Below are 19,847 nucleotides of genomic sequence, written 5' to 3' on the forward strand. Positions count from 1 at the left end.
ATGAGATTATGAGTTAAACAGGGTGGCAGGCACAGGATGGGTATGTGCCCAACTTAAACATAACCTTGGGCAAGTCAAAGCAAGTTGACAGCTAAAGAAGGAATGAAATTCTGGAATATATTTGCAATATGATGTTGTACTATATGGATCTGTAGCAAAGGCCTGAGGCAGTGAAGGTCCCCATTAGGACACCTGTTTGATCCAAGAAGCAGCATAGCTGCATTGTGCCAAAGTTAATTAGGCCAGAATTAGCTTGCACTGAAAATTTTACTGCTTCTTGTCTAGAGGCTCCCATAATTCATAGCCCAAGGCCTCTGATGCTACTTAAAAGAAACCTTTTGTCATCTCTTAAGTTAAATACTTTCGGCAAGATTTTGCATCTGCTTTAGGAAAGTTAGATACCTAGAGTTTTAGAACTCTTTGGAGACATTTTCTCAAGTGTTAAGAATAGAGTCTCAGATTTGCAGCCTTGTTTAAAACATGCCAGAAGCTCTTCTTTTTAAAGGCATGGAAGCTCAACTTCAAAAGGAAGACAGAAGTTACAGCTTTTACATAGTACCTACCTTGTGTCCTTCTGTCTTTGTTGTTTGTACTGGTGTTTGGCTGAAGCAAGTAAAATTCATGTGTCTTAATCTCCTTAAATTTAAGGTTGATATGAAGAAATACTTTACATAATTTGAAAGAACTTATAAAAATAGAAAAACTTCCCCTTAACTTTGAAGATCCTGTGTTTTCATTGTGAGTGCAGATCTGCAACATTTAGCCCATATTCAATAATTCATGGCAGCCTTGGGAATTAAGCACTGGTCAAAGTTAGTAGAGAATCAGACAGAGCCTTCTGTTGCAATTGCTGTAGCTATTTAATTCTGTTTGAAAGTATTAAGTGACTTTGTGTGTGGCTCTGCTTGTCTTTGAAACAAATATTTCTGCATACCTCAGTTTTACAGATATAAAATACTTCTTGTTTAAAGAAGAATGTATTTATGTGACTGTATTGTCATGGTTCTGTGTTGTAGTATGTCATGCAAAACATTATAAGATTTATAACTAGAAATTTTGCATTCACAAGAAAAAATAAAGAATTTTTCTTAGCCAGATGTATATTGAACATTTTCTCCTCTCACTTACAGTGGTCTCTTAGAATTTCTAAATTAACTATGCACTATAAAGATTTTTCCAGAACTTGAAAAATAAATAAATAGGTTAAGATAAAAAAAAATAAATTCTTTTTTCTTTCCTTTTTTACTAGAAAATGTTTTGCCCTCTTTCTTGATGATCATTAAGTATTTGAATGGTCTTGGAAACAAGCAAGAAAAGTGTAATCATGTCAATACAATAATGCCTTGTATCCTCTTAAAACAGCATAAACATTCATCTTTGATGTCTGCATGTTCTGAAAGGTCATCTAGCAGATTGAAAAGAGAGGAATGAGGAGAGCAGAGAGAGAGAGGAAAGAAAGAAAACTAGAAAGAAAACAAGTGAGTTCCTATCACATTTGGAAGAAACCAAAGGGAATATTGAAATTAAAATCAGCTGTTCCAACCAGTATCTTAAAAGTATCTTAAAAATGTCATTTTGTAGTATTAAATAAAGTAGGTGATGCAATCTGGCCCAGAGAGGAAAATAAAAAGTGTCTAAGTCATATTAACAAACCAGCTCTTTACTTGCTTCTGTAATTTCATCTTTGTAGTCACTTTCTGAATGGTAGTTATGCAGTGAACTTACTGACAATAAAATACACCTCTAAGATGAATGTGTGGATGTTCATAGCAGGTGAGAATTCACATTTGTATTGATATGGAAGAGCCTTATTATTTGCAGGTATTTGAATTCTCAGGATCAAGGACAGAATTGCTTTGGTTTTGTTAAGATTTGAATTTTGTGCATCTGAAAAAGTATTTTTCTGCTGCTATGTCCCCGCTTGCTCTGCTTGAATGGAAGTATTGTTACCCAAAGTAGAATACAGATGTATTTACATTTTCAGGCACTAACACAAACATTCTGCCCAAGTAGCATAGCTCCTGGCTTGTGTGCAGAGAACATGCTGTTCACTCAGGGCTCGCTGGAACTTGCTGTTCTCTGCATGAGAAATGACAGTGTCTTTTGCATTAAATAATTTGCTACCAAATTTTACCTGTCATGATGATTTGGAGAGCTAGCAAAGTTCAATCTTGCTGTAGCCTGGAATCTGAATTTCAGCCTGTAGACAGTCTGTTAACTTTCTTGATGCATCATATTCTAAATACGTTCTCATTCATATCTCCAGTTCTGACAAAACAAACCAAAATCTTTTTGAATTGTCACTGTCACAGTCTTCAGTAAGGACTGTAAGTATGTATTTTGCAGTTCACCAGACTATAAAATTAAATTATTTTAGTTCAGTAATGAAATTGAAAAGCTAAAGGGAGAAAGTAGCTTTTTGTGTATTATATACATTATATGAATGAAATTAGATGTGTATAAAATTTTTATCACAGTGTGGATGACAAAAATTGTATTTTCTGTGTTTTTGGAGGTGGTCTGAGGGTAAGATAGGAACTGAAGTGGAAGAAGGTGGAAGGTGGTTTTATGGCCTGTGACAGAAAAGGATATAGATGGAATAAAGAGACTCTGCTGTATAAATTGACCTGACAAAGCTTGAAAGCTGTTTTATACTCTGTTTCACTGGTAAATCAGAACTTTGAGAACATAAGGGATGTGCATGCTGTGAAGTGTGATTAATCGAATCTATGTTTGTCTGCGGTTGTAGTTATCCTCAACAGTTCTCCCAAATCTTTTCTGGTTAGTTAAGAAAAATTGCATTTGACTGCAGTACATAAATGCCTGACACAGTAGGGGGAAGCAATACAGCTGATCTTGCTATGAAGAATTTCAATATGTGTTCAATTAGTATTGTGTTTCAATTAGTATTTGGTGATAACTATATTTCCCCTAAGGTACCACATTTTGCAAATGCAATTAAAAATAACAGTGTTTTGTTAATTTTATCTTAGAAATTTGAGCACATAAGCCCCTTTTTTAAAATTAAGTGCCCTAATATATTTCTTTTTACACCATTTAAAGTACTATATGTGATAATTTATGATGATTTACCCCCCAAAAAGAGACAGTGTGTGGTTGTACATGTACAACAATTTACATGTTCAATTAAATGTTGAATTTTTTGATGCTGATTTTTTTGCTGTTTTTAAATCTTGAATATAAAATTTCACTCAATCTCCATCAAAAAAGGTGAAATTTTTCTTTAAAATCAATATCTAACAGTAAAGATGTTCAAATGTAGTCTGTCTACTCCTTATCTTACTATTTAGGGATCTTCTCCCTAAACTCTGAGCTCTGGACACTGATGTCAAGGTTTGTGGTTTCATTAATTTATAGCCAAGGAGTCTACACTGATTCCTATCCTTCTGTGTCTTCTTTCTGGCTTCATGAGTTAATCAATATAGAAAAGGAGATATATTTTTTATGAGAATGTATTTTCTACTTTCGTTAAACTCAGTATACACAGACATTGATACAAAATTAGTGTGGTAATTAGATATGTGCACAAACGATTACTTACACAAAGAAAACATATAAAATAGAAATTATATTTGAAAAACCTCTTAAAAATTAAATCAAAGGCCAAGTTTTTTAATATTTGCACTGTTCGGAATCTGAACACTGAATGCAGCTTCTGGGCTCAGCTCATGGGGAGGTTTGAACATCTGTGGCTCATCCATGTAAACAGATGGTGAGATCTGTGATGTCCCAGGCATTTGTGGTGAGACGTAGTGTTTGGCAGAAATGTATCTGTACATCCACCTCTTTTTGACCATTAAAATGATTGGCCTTGCTCCAGCCTTTCTGTATATGAAATTTCTAGAAGTGTGCAGCCCTTGATCTTCAGGAACATACAGTCTGTTATTTGCCTCTGCTATCTCCATATGGACGCTTCCTATTAAGATATTTAATTACGAAGAGAGGGGAAGTTGTTAATCACTAACCCTTTTTTATATTAGATTCCCAGTTAGTGAATATAGCACAGCATGTGTTTATACAGTAAGTGAAACAATTACCTGAGGCCTAAACCACCAGTTATCAATATGCTTTGAATTTAATTAAAATTAAAAGTTATAGGAACATGTACCTAATGCCCAGTTAATTGACATTTTGGGGTATTTTTACTTAAACATGATCTCTCTTTTGAAAAAGCATCTGTTGCTCTGAATAATTTCTTCAAGTTTATTTTGGATGAAGACAGCTACTCCCAAGGACAAAACAAAGTCTGAAAACATAAATCATGGTCATTACACTCATTTCTTGAAGTCTTCTCATAGAAATAACACTAAGGCCCTTTATTCAAATATTCAGATTGAATTGCTTTTGTGTGCATAGCTGCGGGAATACTAATATATGGGACAACTCATGGGAAGAGATAGTCATAATACTGGTGTTCCCAAAAAATGCTGATCACTGGTCTAGTAAGTTTTCTGTGCAAGAGAGAAAATGAAATATGACTTCTAAAATCCAGGGAAAATGTAGAACTAGAAAAGAGTTACATCATTGCAATGGGATAAATATAACTTCCTATGTCCAGGTTTGAAGTGCAACAGGGAAATTCAGCAAGATTAGAAAAGAAAAAAAGGGTCTCCTGTAGGTTAGCAACATTTATTGGCATACTTGATAGAATAGGAAATGAATAGGGTAAAAGGTAGAAAATAATCCAGGAAATGTCTACTTTTGCAATATTTTAGACTGAGAAATTTGAAGGTGACATTTATGGATAAAATACCTTACATTGTCTTCTTTCTGAATGTGCTGTTTCAATGAAGGAGGAATTGCTTACTTTTGGATATTATTTCCTCTAGCTTCAGCTACTCATTCTTAATTCTGTCTATTAGTGAGTCTTATTGAAGCTCAGAGCAAAATATCACCTTCAAATTTTGTTATTAACATGTGATAAAACCATTCTAAGTACTTCCCAGTCCTGCCTAAGATTCTAAGATTTTTAATGTAATCCCTGGGTTTAGATACTCTTGATCTATTTGAACTATTTAGAACATTACTTTAAAAATCCCTCTCTTCATTGAGGATGCTTTTCAAACTTAGAAGGTTTTCATGGCTCACTTAAATTTCTGCTTTCAGAGATACTAAGCAATATAGCATGTCAGTTGTATTAGTGTTAGGACGGCCTGTTCTGGGAAAAAAACCCCATACTTATTCTCTCTGGAATTTGCTCTTTCATGGTCATGGTTTGCTGCAAATGGACCACTAAGAGTTATAACTGTACTTTGCTGATAGAAAGCAAAGTCTGTTCTGCTCTTGTGACATTTTTTTCTAATTTTTTTGTTTTGTTTTGTTTTGTTTTCAAAATTGAGATCTGTTTGCAGGACTGCAAGGTTAGAATCCTTAGTAATGATTAGAAAGGTCAGAATCCTTAGGTATGAATTTTCCTATGAACTTAAGATCATGCACTCATCCATGTTATGCAGCTTTGTGTCTCATGGTCCTAAACCAGTTCAGGCTTCATTTGTTTATTTATCTCTTTTCACTCCCCATACCCACCTCCTTCATGAAAAGTATATAAAATGATGTGGAAATTATGCTTCGGCGCAGAAAATTTCTTGCATGTGAAATTTGAGTAGTGTAAAATCTGATATGTCCATTATGCTCTGGAGTCTGGTGATGATGGTACTTAGAGCTCAAACAACAGCCTGGGACATTAAGAGCTGGAGGAGACAGAGTGAAAACTTGTCTGTTCTTCTTACAGGGAACACGTCCCACCATGCCTTACCTTCCAGACCATGCTAGCTGGCAGAGCTAGCACAGTGCCAGGAAACATGTTTGTAGTTCCTGTAGTGGATCAGTGGTCCAGGGTTCAAACTTGTGCCCCAACCACACTTTGTTTAGCTTTTGGGAGTTCAGGTCTGTCCAGTGTGTTTACTCATCGAGCTGCCGTGTTGCCTTTTGTCTGGGTAACTTCTCAGCCTGCTTCCTATTCCAGCTGACCAGCTTCCTGGTCTGCTGCTCTTTGCTTGCTTGGAAAGGCTGGTCCTCCCCAGGCAACAGCCCTCTAGTTGTCCAAGGAAGGGCATGTCCGTGAAGAAAACCCCACAGGTAAGAGGAAATGCTCTCTCCAGGGAGGGAGCAGGGACAGCACATGCAGGATGCATGCTGCAGGAGGAACCCACAGCATGCTTTCTGCTAAATTTGTATGTGAGGGCTTTGGGCACAGTCTGCAGCTGACCTGGGAGTCCCCAGAGGTGTGGCCCCAGAAAAATCCCCACTCTGCTTCAGTTGCCTTGCTGCAAGTTTGCTCTGGGAGTTTTGGGTAAAGAGACTTGAGAAAACTGTGAGTTAAACACTGGACTGAGACTTTGCATGGTAAGCTGTATATGAATTCACACGTTGTTTATGTTTACAACATATAGAGATAGCAAAAATGGAAACAGCACAAAATATTTTAAAGTTTAAAGAAGAAGTTAAGTTAATGGCTTTCAGTAGGGTTGTCTGCTTCAAACTAGATGCTAATGTAGGTCCTTCCTGTTTTGGGTTAGTAATGCATTTCAGATACTCACAGTGAAAAGCTTGAAAATGTATCTTTTGCTTTTGTACATTGCAGTATGTTTATATCAAAGCCTGAAGGTTTTTTTCTGTTCATCATAGGGATAACCCATAACAACTTAATGTCCAGGATTTTTTTCAGCACTTTGTATTTTCTTAGTCTGTTATTGATTTGATTCACACCATTATATGTCTAACTATTCAATATTACATAGTTACTTTAGTTTGGATAAAGTTGTTATCTCATGTGGGAAAAAAAATTATTATTCTTCAGGGAATTGTTTGATATGTGCATTAAATAAAAAATCTAAACATTTAGATTGGTGATTCCTTAGGAGATCTGAAATTACGTCATTTGAGATAGTTAACCCATGAACAGACAGGCTCTAAAAATATAAATACATACATACAAACATACAACACACAGATATATCACTGGGTGAGAAAAATCTGAAGCCAAATCTGAACCCTACTATTGAAGAAGGAAATCTTACAGGTACCAATTTATGTGCAAATTCTTGCTGATGTTTCAAAGTAAGCTGTACTCTGTGATGATCAGATATTCACTAGTGACTGAATTTAAAGACAACCGATTTGGAAGGCATACTATGTAATTATGACAGAATGACAATTTATAATAATTTATAAGTTTTCTTCTTCTTTTTTCCCTAGTTGCTACTTAAACTCATTTTCTCATCATTCAGATTTCTAAGTCATCCACTGTCAAACTAATTTTGGAATTCAATTACACTTTTAATAATAAAATTCAGTGAAAGAGCTTATCTAAAACTATATAAATAATAAAATTGAAAACAGTCTATTTTAAAAGTAGCAGAATGCTAAACTAATTTCTAATATTAATCCATTCATGAAATTAACTTGATAATTCTAAATGTTTAAATGAAGCCAGTTACATGACAAGATTTTATGTGGAACAAGATTTGAAGAAATATAAACATTGTGATGTGTTGCACAGCCAGTCCACACTAATTTCAATTTAAATTTTTGAAAATGAAATGCAGGTAAAGCATGAGACTGTAGCAAAATTTTAGGACTACTACTGCCAGTTACTCCTGTGCAGACGATTTGCAAAGGGAAAACAAAGCAGATATGATCAGCAGTTCCATCTGCATTTGCTGCCTTGGGACAGTCCCATCTATGAACACTGGAATTCTGTGTTTATTTTTAAGGTTTTCTGGTGTATTATTATTCAGCTTGGAGAAGTCTCTGGAGAGAACATTTCATTATTTAGGAATATTTGCAGAGGTAGTTAAAACAGATTCCTACACACGTTTCACTTATGCAAATTTTTTTATTGTTTCTCCAAATTAACTGAATTCTTCAGCTAACCTGTATCCCAAATACTCAGTTTGAAGTACACATCTGTTAAGGGATTTTTACTCCAAACAAATGAAGCTTGACAAAATTTACCAGTAGCTGCAAATACGCCTGTATGAGAAGAAGAGTGAAGGAATTTTCAATTAAGAAGTGTAGCTCGGGGGTGCTTATCGCATGAGCCTTGTGTGGTTGTACCCACAAGGTCGACATCAGTGTCTTCAGAGAACAGTGGGGAAGGGGAGCCTCTGGTGCAACCCCCAGTCACAGTGGGGCTGGGGGAGATGGCAGCAGCCTCACAGTGAGGAGCCACTGCAGCTGTGGCTGTGGCAGTATTTGCTGTCTTGATGCCTTCTGTGCTGGGAGGTGCTTCACACACTCACCCCTGAACCAGGACAGGCATGTGTTTGTTGTTGTCTGACAAAGCAAATCTGTGTACCAGCATTAGCCTGGCTTGAGATGCAGCTGACCATCTGGACCCTGAATTTCTAAAGGATTCTTTCCAAATCAGGCTTAGCATTCCTCTCTGCTCCACATTCATCTGATTTTGATTCTGTTTCTTGGGAAATATGTTGCTGATACATACTGGGTAGATCCTGTGCAGCAGGAGGCTTTCACCTTCATATTTTAAAGAGCAAATTATAATTTTTAATCTAAATATATGCATATTTTTAAAAGATTTTTTACACAAACTCCAATAAAAATACAGTTGTGAATTGAAAAGAATTTTAAAAAGCTTTGCACAAGATTTTCAGAGGAAATGAAAGTTTTAAATTGAAATTTATGGGTTTAATTCCTCACAGCCATTCTTTTATATGTAAATGATTACATACAAATGATGTAAGTATTAAGTACCACTATTATGGTACTTGTATTAGTTTTGTTTAAAAACCAATGAGAAAAATACAAAATGATTTTTTTTTTCCTGCTTCAGTAATGGGTGAATGATGAAAGGAATCTGTATAGATAATTTGGCTAAATGAAGATAGACTTGTGAAGACAGTTCCTTAGATCCAGCTTCTCCTTTCCAAGGCAAAATCAGGAATGAATCTTCCTGTTGAAATGAAAAGATATAAAATGCATAGGGTTCTTTCAGCTCCCTGAGAGAATTTGTGTTTTGTTGAACAACTGACTAATGCTTATGACACCTTAATTTGAATGTGCAACCTAAAATCATACATTCTTTTTATTATATTTTGTGCCTAACAATCTCCTGTTTGGTTTTAATTACAATAGAGAGAATCACAGAGTAGTCGTGGCTGGATGGCTTCTCTGGAGGTCATTTAGTCCAGTCTCTTTGGTTACCTAGACTGGGTTGGCCAGATCTGTGTCCAGTCAGGTACCCCCCTTAACATTTCTGAATACTTTAGTTTTATTTATTTATTTATTTATTTATTATAAAGGTATTTTTCCAAATTAAGTTCAGCGCATGAAAGGGCCTGTCGTAGTCTGTTTGCCTAGACCAGACTTTCTTTGGTGGGAAAACTACTCGTTTCAGAAGATTTTTCTCTGAAAAATATGTCCTTCTTTCACACCAGGAACACAAACAGCTCTCAGACTATGGAAACAAGAAAGTTTGAAAACTCTTTTAAAATAAAATTTGGAATGAGTGATCTGCCTTGAGGCTCACCCAGTTATCACAAACACAGAACTATGTCTACAAAATAATCAAGGTGATCTACAAAAAATAACAGAGAATCTTGACTAAGGCAGCAAAAACTGGGAAAACAGGAAAGAAAAAAAACCTGTATCCAAGTTTGTCCCCAAACAGTTTGCAGATTAAACATTATTTTCATTAAGGCATGTACTTGTGGAAGGAGCAGACTTGCTATTTGTTGACAAAAAGATAAAAGTCCTTCAGGTATTCGTATGTATTTCTATAGTAAAAATACACATTGACGGATTGAGAAGAAGGGAGCAGTAAATACTTGGATATTTACCTATGGTGGAGTGTAAGCACTGCCTATCCTAGTTTGTTCTTTACTTGCGTTCTTCTTCCTTTACTGAATGTTTGTGTATTGCACAGATGTTGGCATTTCTAACTTTCAGGTTAATCTCAATGTGTCCTTTGTCTAACTCTTTGTCAATGCAATGGAATGGGGATCTAGAGGTAGAAACACATCGGATAAATCTCTTGTACAGTAGCAGGTAATGTAAATAGAGTGTTTTTTATGTATTTACATTAAATGTTACAGGCATTTGGAATTGGCTATGGTGTAAAATAGAAAATCAAACAAGAAGACTGAGCACCATGATCTTTCCAGATGTCTTTGTCATGAAAAGAACTCAATAGCTGGGAGGAAATCAATGTCTTTCAAGGATGCCTCATATCATCAGGTAGTCTCTTCTGAAGTTTATGAGTTAATCTATAAATGTTTGACACTGTCTGTGCCCTAGCTGTGTTTTGCTAGAAAGTTTTGCAGGATTTTTTTTAATTTTATGTTAGGGCACTTCTCTTGCTGCCAAAGAGTCTCAGAGAGCTTGCTGCACTGCTATCACAATAATAGGATAGTTTTTGTGCTTAGATATATTTGGGCTGATAGTCCCCTCAGTAGAATGGTATCCACAGTCTCTCTGGAAGGTCTGTGCTGGTGAACAGCCACCCTTACAGAGTGCTTTCTACCCTTGCTGGTACTGGCTGTGGCAACAGAGCTGCCCTCCCCCTCAGCATCCTTGGCACCCCACAATCTCCTGCCAAAAGATGCAAAGTACCTGCCTGATCTTCTGTGGCTCAGAAGCAAAATGCAAGGAAAGGAAGCCCACAAGGGCAGTGGGAAATGAGAGGTAAGGGCCTCTCAAGGGTGTCCTTGAAGGTTGAAAAGTCATCTGTCTTTCCACACCCTTGGAAGAGTCAGCATGGCTTGGGATGGTACAGGGTACCTGCGTGAGGGGTTAGGGAAGGCAGAGGTGCCACTGGTGACCACAGTTTTGGGAGGAAGCACAGCCCTTCCCAGCCAATGTTCTCCCCAAATGCAGCACTCCCAGTGCAGGACCACATCCTGGCCTCGTGTTTGTCTACCAGGACTCTGGGGTAAAGCCACAGCAAGAGCAGAGTGGGCAGTGCCATGGCAGACAATTCCCAGAGATGTCACTGGGATTCGGGCCAGGACAGCAGATACTACAAAGCTGGAAATACCCTTCTCCAGAGGACCTTGTCCTCTTTTTATAGGCTGTGGGGGTGGTTTAACATCAGGTCAGATTCCATGGTGAGAGGCCAGTGACTGTGAGCACAAGGGCCTGGCACTGGGGCAGTGGGACCATGCAGGTGGGGAATCCTGCTGATTTCCTTGGTGCAAAGAGCCTTGACTCAGCTTCTCTGAGGGCTGTCATGGGACAAGGACTCACCTATGATGTCCACTGGGAAAGCCCCACAGAACACAGGGGATGAGTGAGTCTGGAAGGGTTCTGTGGAGGTCACTTTGTGCAACCACCTGCTCTGGCAGGGCTTCCTAAAGGCAGTTACCATGAACAGAGCCTTTCTGAGTGTGTGCAAGGAAGGAAACTCCACAGATTCTCTGGGCAACTTGTGTCTGTGCTCTGTCACCCACCTAGTGTTCAGAGACAGCTGTCTGTATTTCAGTTCTTATCCCTTGCCCCTTCTCTTGTCACTGGGTAATACTGGCTGACCATTCCCTCAGCTTTTCCTCCTTTGTGGGTAGTCCATTCTCTGGAGCTCAACCAGCCCATCTTATTGACTCTCTGAGTATTTCCTTGCATTTTTATTTATTTTTTTTTCTGTCAAACGTTTTCAAATTGTCCTTTCAAATCTATTTGAAGTTTTTGTCAAATCTCAAATAACAGTAAAGGAAATCAAATTTAGTCCCCATGACCTAATAAGATATTTGATAGGATTGGAGTAATGAAGTAAATTTGCTGAACGATATGACTAGGATAACACTATTAACAAGCAGTAATATTTCAGGCTGTGATTATAATTCGAATCATTAGTTCTTCCTCCTCTTTCATAACCTCTTCCAGCCCTCCCTGTAAATATTCAGGAAAGTATGTTTCTTTCACCTGTGCCAGCAGTAGGTCTCAAACTATATTTATTAAACTCTTAGAAGGGTCACAACCTACAGGATGCAATAAAGACCTGTGTAATATTGTGCTGCAGTGCAACTCTTACAGCTTTCTGTTAGTCCCCTTGAAGCGTGAAACTATCTTGGCTGGTATTTATTTAGCAACAAAAGCACCTGCAGAAATGAAACCAGGATCTGGCAGAACTGAGAATTATGGAAGTGTTTGCCTTTGGATGACAGATTCCATCAAGGCAAAAATTAATTTAAAGTTTATATACAGAGTGTTCTTGTGAACTGAGTCTCAGTATTATATATTTTTAAATATATAAATGTATCTTAAATATTTTTTTTTGCTATAGGCGACAATGTTGATCCTGGCTGTATTCCATTGGAGGTTTTTGCCATTTTATTCTTGTTAGTTTCAATAAAGAATGTGAGTCAGAATTTTCTCCAGGGTTCAGATAAGACTCCTTCTCACCACCTATGGTTGATGTTTTGGGCAAAACAGATATGCCAGAGAGAAAGAAGAGCATATTTGCTATTTTCTATTGGTGGAATATTTCTGAAAAATAGAGAAACTGTTGGCTTGGGAGAAACTTGTTAGAGAAGAATGTTCCTGTTTTCTCAGATTACTTGGTGCTAATCACTTCAACTAAAGTGACACTATTTGTAAGAAAATTTTATATCATTTAAACGAGCTAAACTTAGGGCTCAAAGGGGATGGTGAACAGCTCTTTTGAGAGTTTGTCCTCAAAATTGTCAAATGTAGGCTTTTCTATAGAGGGTTCCAAGCCTTGCAGGCCCTGATGAATGCATTGACGGGTTGAATGGGGTCATCTGCTAAAGCCCTGAACTGTGGTACTCTGGGAATTCTAGATATTTATTAATCTATGCACCTCATCTATGCACCTATTCACCTATGATCACCTCATCTCTTATGAAGTAGCTTCCAAAGTTACTCAAGTGCTCTCAGGATTAATTAGGTTTTTTCCACTACTGCCTTCTATTAAAATGCACTGAGAAGGAAAACACTGAAATGAGTTTTTTGATAGAATCATTCTTATTTTCCCCTTCTTTACAAGAACTGCCTATATATTTAAATTTACACTTTGATAATACGTTCTTAGAAACAGCATGTCTGAAATACTTCCTTGGAAAACTTCCTATTTTTATCCTGCAACCTGGCCTTGAAGGCAGCTCCTCTATGACAGCCTGAAGAGAGGGGTGAAAGCAAGACAAAGTGACAAAGTGCACCAGTGGGTGAAGAGCTAATCCCACAACATGAAAAAGGAAACAAATATATTTCAGTTGGAAATGTGGATTTCCATGTGATTCTTCTGTTGACTCAGAAGTGAATGGAGGCTTTGGGCTTCTGTGAAATGCTGTGAAGATGCCAGTAAGTCCAGGAACATGAGCAATAGGCTCTTTCTGAGAAGAGAGTGGGATAGTGTGAGTACACACACATGCAGGACTGTGTGTTTCATGTATATTGTAAACAGGTTATAGATATGTCTGCAGGGTTTCTTCTGATGTTGTCTTTAAAGGCCCTGTACAAGTAATTGTAGTAAATAGACAAAAGTGAGAAATCAAGTTATGCTGCAGAAACGTCCATGAGGATGTTTCAGTAATGGCCCAAATAAATTTGCAAAACCAGTGTAAAACTACTAGTAGAGAATATCCAAAACAGTACATTTGAGCTTAGTGAGAGTATTTGAGAAGATGAAAGATATAGTACTAAGAAACAGGGATTTTATGGCCTGTGAGCCTCTGATTACACAGAGAAAACTTTCAGAAAACAAAGAGTCAGTAAGTAAGAAACTGAGTATGCCTTTCTAAGATGCCAAAAGGACCATGCAAATGCAATTCAGATGTCAAGCAGCATGCATAATTGTAATGAAGCTGAGAGGTAATAACTCTTTTAAATATACCTCTAAAATAACACCCACCTGCCGCTGTTTTCTTTTTCGTTGTTGTTGTTTTTCTTTTTTTGACTTTCAGTATGAGAAAATTAAAGGAAGCAGAAAATGAAAACAAAAATTGTCTGGAATTAATTGCCAGGTAGAAGTCAAATATGACTCATAAGCTAGTAAAGATGACTCAGTTGCCAGTTTCAACACTTTCAAAGAAAAAGTGACATTTGCACTAAAATATAGCTGCAGTTTTTATTGACCAAAAATGAAGATAAGGTTATTTGAGTGGTGGGAACTTGCAACTTACTGTTTACAGTCTTTGTTCCCTGACTTTGCACTTCTTCGTTTAGCTATGCTTCATCCAGGAAATTTTATTATGAGTGGGCATGCCTGCCAAGATGGTGCCATTTAGGGCTAAACAAGACAGCCTGGTATATAAAGCTGCTCAAGTACACTGATGTTTCATGCTGATTTATTTTCTTAATGGGGCAAGTTTTCTAAACTTGGCTTTAGCTGAGTACTGAGGGATGATTTCATACGTCTAAACATGGGGACCCACAGAAGAAAGTTTTAGGCCACCTTTTGTGCACTTCAAGGTATCTGAAGATTAAAACTACAAAGGCAATTTATGCTCCTGTTTCCTTTGGAAAACTTATTAGTTGTGTATTTACACAAGCAAGTGCCTGGCTTTAATTTTAATTGTGTTTTTATTATGACAGTCATTATATCTGTTGGGAAAAGACATGCAAGAAGCCAAATATGACAAGAGCCCTTAAATTGAAGATATTTCTCTTCTTGACAGTCCAGAGTTTTTGTTATGCATCTTTCACAGGAAAATCCCTGAAATTTATTAATAATTCATCTTCAAGTGTGTCTGGCTTAGCTAGCATTGCTCACTGACTTTTCAATATATCAGACATGAATAAGAATAGTTCAAGTAAACTTGGCATTATGCAGAGAAAATTTAAAAATATTTATTTGCTTTCATGTGCTACCCTTCACACTCATTACCATATGTTAAAATGGAATGCAAATACCAATAACAAAATGATTTATAACAGGAGGCTGGCAAAATGACATCTAATCTTCTGTTTTTCCTCAAAGTAACTTACAATTGGTATATTTTAGAGAATATGCTCAGGCTATTTATGGCCAAGTATGGCAACTCTCATAAATTGACAGAATATATCTTCAAGCCAATAAAGCATAATCTTGTATTACAGTAGAAAATTAAAAATTAAACCATTATTTAGAGTAAAAGATTATTTAAAGGAATATTGTATCTTTCTGAATGGAAGAGTTCTACAATAAATGACATAATCAACAAAAATAAGATTATTCACTTATAAGGTTTGCTTCATTTAAGGTTGTTTGATGATTTGAAAGCAATTAATCTTATTTAGGTGTCCTATCTCTCTAAATATTTTATTAGTTCTAGTTAACAAGCCAAATTGAGGTACATCATAGTTAAATTATTTGCCTGAATTAAGAAAATCAAATTATAATTTATACAATAATCATTGATTGTATATTTCAAGCCTTTTGTATTTGGGTCCTGTTGTATTTTTGTACGGGCATCAGAGGGCAGTACTTGAGAAAATAAGCAAGAACACTGTATGGCATTAGAACTCAGACTGATTTCTCCCTTTTCCTCTGTACCAAGAAGGTCCTCAATTTGTCCCAGGTATAGTAGGGACATGAAACTGGTATTGCACCCAAAAGTTTCCCTACTGTTCTATGGGAGACACATGGTTAAGGTGGAGTAAAGATGAATGTCCACGTTGAAATTCAATGGTAGAGATAAATTTCTGACAAAAAATTGATACTCACAGTGTTTAAATGAAAGAAATAAGAACAAATACACCCTTTTGGTGCAATGTAGAAATGTACAAAAGAAGAAATCCTAATTTCTAATCTTAGCTATTAAGAAGTTTATTCTCCCATGTCATTGTTGCTTGCGCCAGTAGAGTCACTGTAAAATGGGCCAGAAACGGATTTTAGATGTTTTTTTCAGTCTGATATTATCTGATGTTTATTTACTTTTTCTACTTCTCCAAAGACTAGTTTGGATCCTTATGATTTAAGACATGTCATAATTAGGGATTTTGTACTTTCCTGCCTGGAAAGTCCAGTGCAGACTGTATATGGCATTTTCAGGCATCTGATAAGAATCAAGGGAGATGCAGGGCAGAGGACTGCTTTATTTAGAAGTGTATGTAAAAGGAAATGCCCTAGGAAAGTTGCTTAGTTGGAGCAATCTTAGTTGCAAGACTTGTAAAAGTAAACATGTTAGCTCGTTTTAAAAAAGCACAGACCTTGATAATATATATGTGCATATATAAAGGCATCAAAACATAATTTTAAATTATGGTCTCTCACATTGCCCATTTAAGAACTTGCATAAACTCCCCTTTAAAAAAAACAAAATTAAACAGTGTCTTTTCAAAAGCTAATGTTTAATAGTAACACTTAAAAGTATCACTGTGAACACGTTTGTTATTGGTATAACACAACCCAATTTTGGTAGATAAAAAGAAGATTCTGCTTTCATTTGGATGATATATGTGAAATGGTATTCCCTAGATGTATAGGAATGCACTAATGAAAGTTCCTGCTTTAATGTGGTTGTGATTTTGAGGGGTTTCTGGCTTTCAGGTTCAGAGTTCTCTTAGCCTGGAATGGCCTAGTGCAGAGTCCAGCAGTTAAAGCTGCAGATATTGGATAGGTTTTCTAAAGGGGCTCAAAAAACAGGCTTTTTGCTGTCCTTATCAATGCAGAATTGCAGTTTCATTTTGTAACAGTCACTTTCTGAGCTTTCTGTTGACCAGTTGTTGGGTAAATTTTGCCTGGATCTGTATTGCTTGACCCCTTTGCATGAGATGATATTAGCTCTTGTCCTATTAGTCAGAGTTCAGCAGAGATGCAGACCATTTCTCAGAACATCATTGTCTGTCTCTCAGAAAGGTTATGAGTTTCGTGAAGCTGGTCATGACATTCTTCCATCCACCCCCTCAGGGTCTACAGGGTAGTAAGGAGCTGCGAAATTTGACAAACTAGATAAATATATATCTTAAAGCAAAGCAGCTGTTCAACTTCCTCTTTCCCCCTCATGTGCAGTTCTGGGAGTACAGTATTCTCATTGCTATATTCCCACACTTCAGTGGTCAGTATCATCCTGACCTGCATCCTCTCTTCTAAGGACTGGTTTTTACTGTTTATTTATTTTCTGGGTAAAAACGTCAGTTGATGCCTTACTTCAGAACAGACATCAGGGCAGTTTCCTTTCTTGTCTGTGATGAGACCAGACCCATGGTGAACATGGAAAGCAAGCTGTAGCTCTCCAAAGTTTGATGATGTGCTTAAAGTGTTCCATTACAGGAATGTGCTCCGTGTGTTCCACCCTAGCATAAGAGGAACTGACCCCTCTGAGAGCATCTGAAACACTGGAGCATGTTAACGTGTCCCTGTTGGTGAATGTCTGGTGAATTTTACCAACTTAGGCTCTGTTCTGCAAGCATGTGGAGCAGCTACCTGCTGTCAAAGCTGCTGGCACAGCCTCTACCTTAGGTCAACTTAACACTTTAGTGTCTTTAACTGCCTTGTGGTGTTCAGATGCCCATCATTCTTCCAATCTGATGTAGGAAGAAAAGTGATCTTCTAGTTGCCAAGGAGTTGAAAAAGCATTCAGAAACAAAGGCTGTGTAATCAAACCAGAAGTGTTTATGAGAGTCTATAAGTGTGATACTCCAGTTCTGCTTGGCTGTAAATATTCAACATCACCCAAACTTTCCAGTGATTTAAACACGTATGCCTCGTTTCCCATCTCTCCCACTCTATATTAGTATTCTTTTATCCTTTTGAGAACAGATTAAAGCAAGCAAGTAGTGATATTTTGTTATGGTGTATTTACAAAGCAAACGCCCTTGTCTTCAGAAAGTGCAAGGGGAGTAGGCAGTAGTTTGTGTAGGTATAGCAGTCCAGTATGGCTCTGTTTTGTGCTGCTGGAATCAGTGCAATTATTATTAAGGCTGTTTGGAGTATTGCTTTGAAACAATGTACATGAGCTCAGTTTGACTACAGCATATGAGCTGGCCATTTCTGGTCACAGTTACCTCTGAATGTTCAACAGGTTCTGGGGATTTGGCTCCATGGGCTTTTTTGCAAGTTCTCTTCTTTCCACCAAGGTTTTTCTTGGTGGCTTTATTCCTTGTTGCTTTGGCTCCTTCTTGGGTACTAGCTTCCTTTTGGCTTTGCTGGGAATTAAAGCTCCTGCTCCTGCTTCTTGAATCATGTGCATCTATACCTTCCTAATTTTCTTACAGTTTTCACCTTTAAAAAATACTTTTGTTAGCTGGATACTTTATTTTCTGTTTAGGAATTTTCCATTCCTCTGACCTGCCTCTTTTCTTCCTACAGCAAAATAGGAAAGAATGGATTTCACCAAGATTCAACTTACATTTTATTTTAGGCCAAGGCTCTTTGTGCACTAGAATTCTTTCTCTCTCTGTCACTAAATTTCCTTATTTGGAGTAGGTATGCATAGGCTAGCATCCTTGTCTCCTAAATTCCAGGAATGTTTCTGGCAAAACAGTCTTGAAAACAAATACCTAGAAACTACTGCAAACTCTTACATTAAATCACACTTTTTTATAAACTCAGTTTACATATTCCCATGCTTTATGCATGTTTTTGCTACTGAAGGAGTTAAATTCAAGTTAAGCATTATTTTCCAGAAACCTTAAACATCACAAAAGTGAGGTCCTGTAAGAGAAATGTAAGCTAAAGTAAAACAACAGCCATGTATATGGGTAATCAAATGTTATGGCATTTTGCTTGAGTAATTCATAGCTGTTTCATGAATTCTGAGCCAGAGTTACTGTACTGTCTCCAGTCTGTGGCCACCCCTATGTGCCAATGAATGCAAGCGAGTAGCACATATTTAGGATCCTCCTTCTAACATAGGCCATGGCTTGATAAACCAGCACTGATGTCTGATTTCTTTCTGCATCCTCTGGAAAGCAAGTGGGAATCCTTAAGGCCTGCAGTACTGATATTGGGCATAATATTTGCAGCTTCCCTCATCCCTCATGTGTATTTTGGCACAATAAAGACTTGAACTATGTGGGATCTTCGTTTTTATCTGCAAATCCACAGTTAGAAAAAGGTCATGTCTGTCACCAAATCTAATGAAAACAATATGTTTCAGTGTTCTCACTGAAACAAACTCTGGAAACTCCTTTCAGGTGACACGAGATGTTTTGTTTCTGTTTTAATGATAATTCTATGTTCTCTAAAACTATAACAATATGAGTTCTGTTGAATGGCAGATAAAAATGTTCCTTTTCTAAAAAGGTCAAAGCAATTCTTCAGCTATATCAAAATGTATTTTAGCTCTGAAAATGCCTTTCTGAAACAAACTTTCTTTGAAATGAAGAAATTTCCACATAGTCATTCTTCCTTGATGAAATACCTCGTTGAAAATTTTTTAACAAGTTTAGTTAGTGCCTAGAGAAATGTCCCAGTAATAGCTCATACTTCTTAGGCCTCTGGATGGAAGCTGTCTCCATCTCTAACTATATTTTCCTCAGGTTTGCACTCCTGGTTGTTTCACTGATGAAAATAAAAATGTATTTTTTCCTTCAGGTTCATTTTTTGATACTATTTTGTGATGTGCTACCAACAGTTTCACCCAGTCTGGACTAAAACTTACAAGGACCCCAGGTGGGACATCCTTTGTGCAAATCAACCAAGCATCTGTGCCAGATGAGCACAACCACAGGCCACATGGATAAACAAGAAATTTTCTGTACAGCAGCAAGCACATCCAGAAGTTTAGAAACTAGGCTGGCAGCAGTCTTAAAGCATTTTGATGAGGAGCAGAAGAAAGTCAAGAATGGCTGTGGCTGTTAAGCCACTCTTCCAACAGGCTGGAAGCCTGGTTCCAAAGCAGGAAGGAAAAGGCTTAGCTGCAAGCACAAAAGAAAAGGGTAGAGTTAATTTGTAATTAGTAAGAGGGTTTTGTAGTGAAATTCACCAT

At 37.1% G+C, this 19,847-nt stretch overlaps 1 long non-coding RNA gene across 1 annotated transcript in view; it reads left to right on the plus strand.

The window, feature by feature from the left end:
• The first annotated feature begins 5,993 nt into the window (after window positions 1-5,993).
• Window positions 5,994-19,847, plus strand: part of LOC310922622 — a 143,337-nt gene continuing 129,483 nt past the window's right edge. The window contains exon 1 of the long non-coding RNA XR_014592454.1: window positions 5,994-6,099. This is a non-coding gene — a long non-coding RNA (uncharacterized lncRNA). The remainder of the gene's footprint in view (window positions 6,100-19,847) is intronic.

The sequence above is a fragment of the Zosterops lateralis genome (assembly GCF_965231275.1).
Source record: "Zosterops lateralis genome assembly, chromosome: Z".
Classification (NCBI taxonomy): Eukaryota; Metazoa; Chordata; class Aves; order Passeriformes; family Zosteropidae; genus Zosterops; species Zosterops lateralis.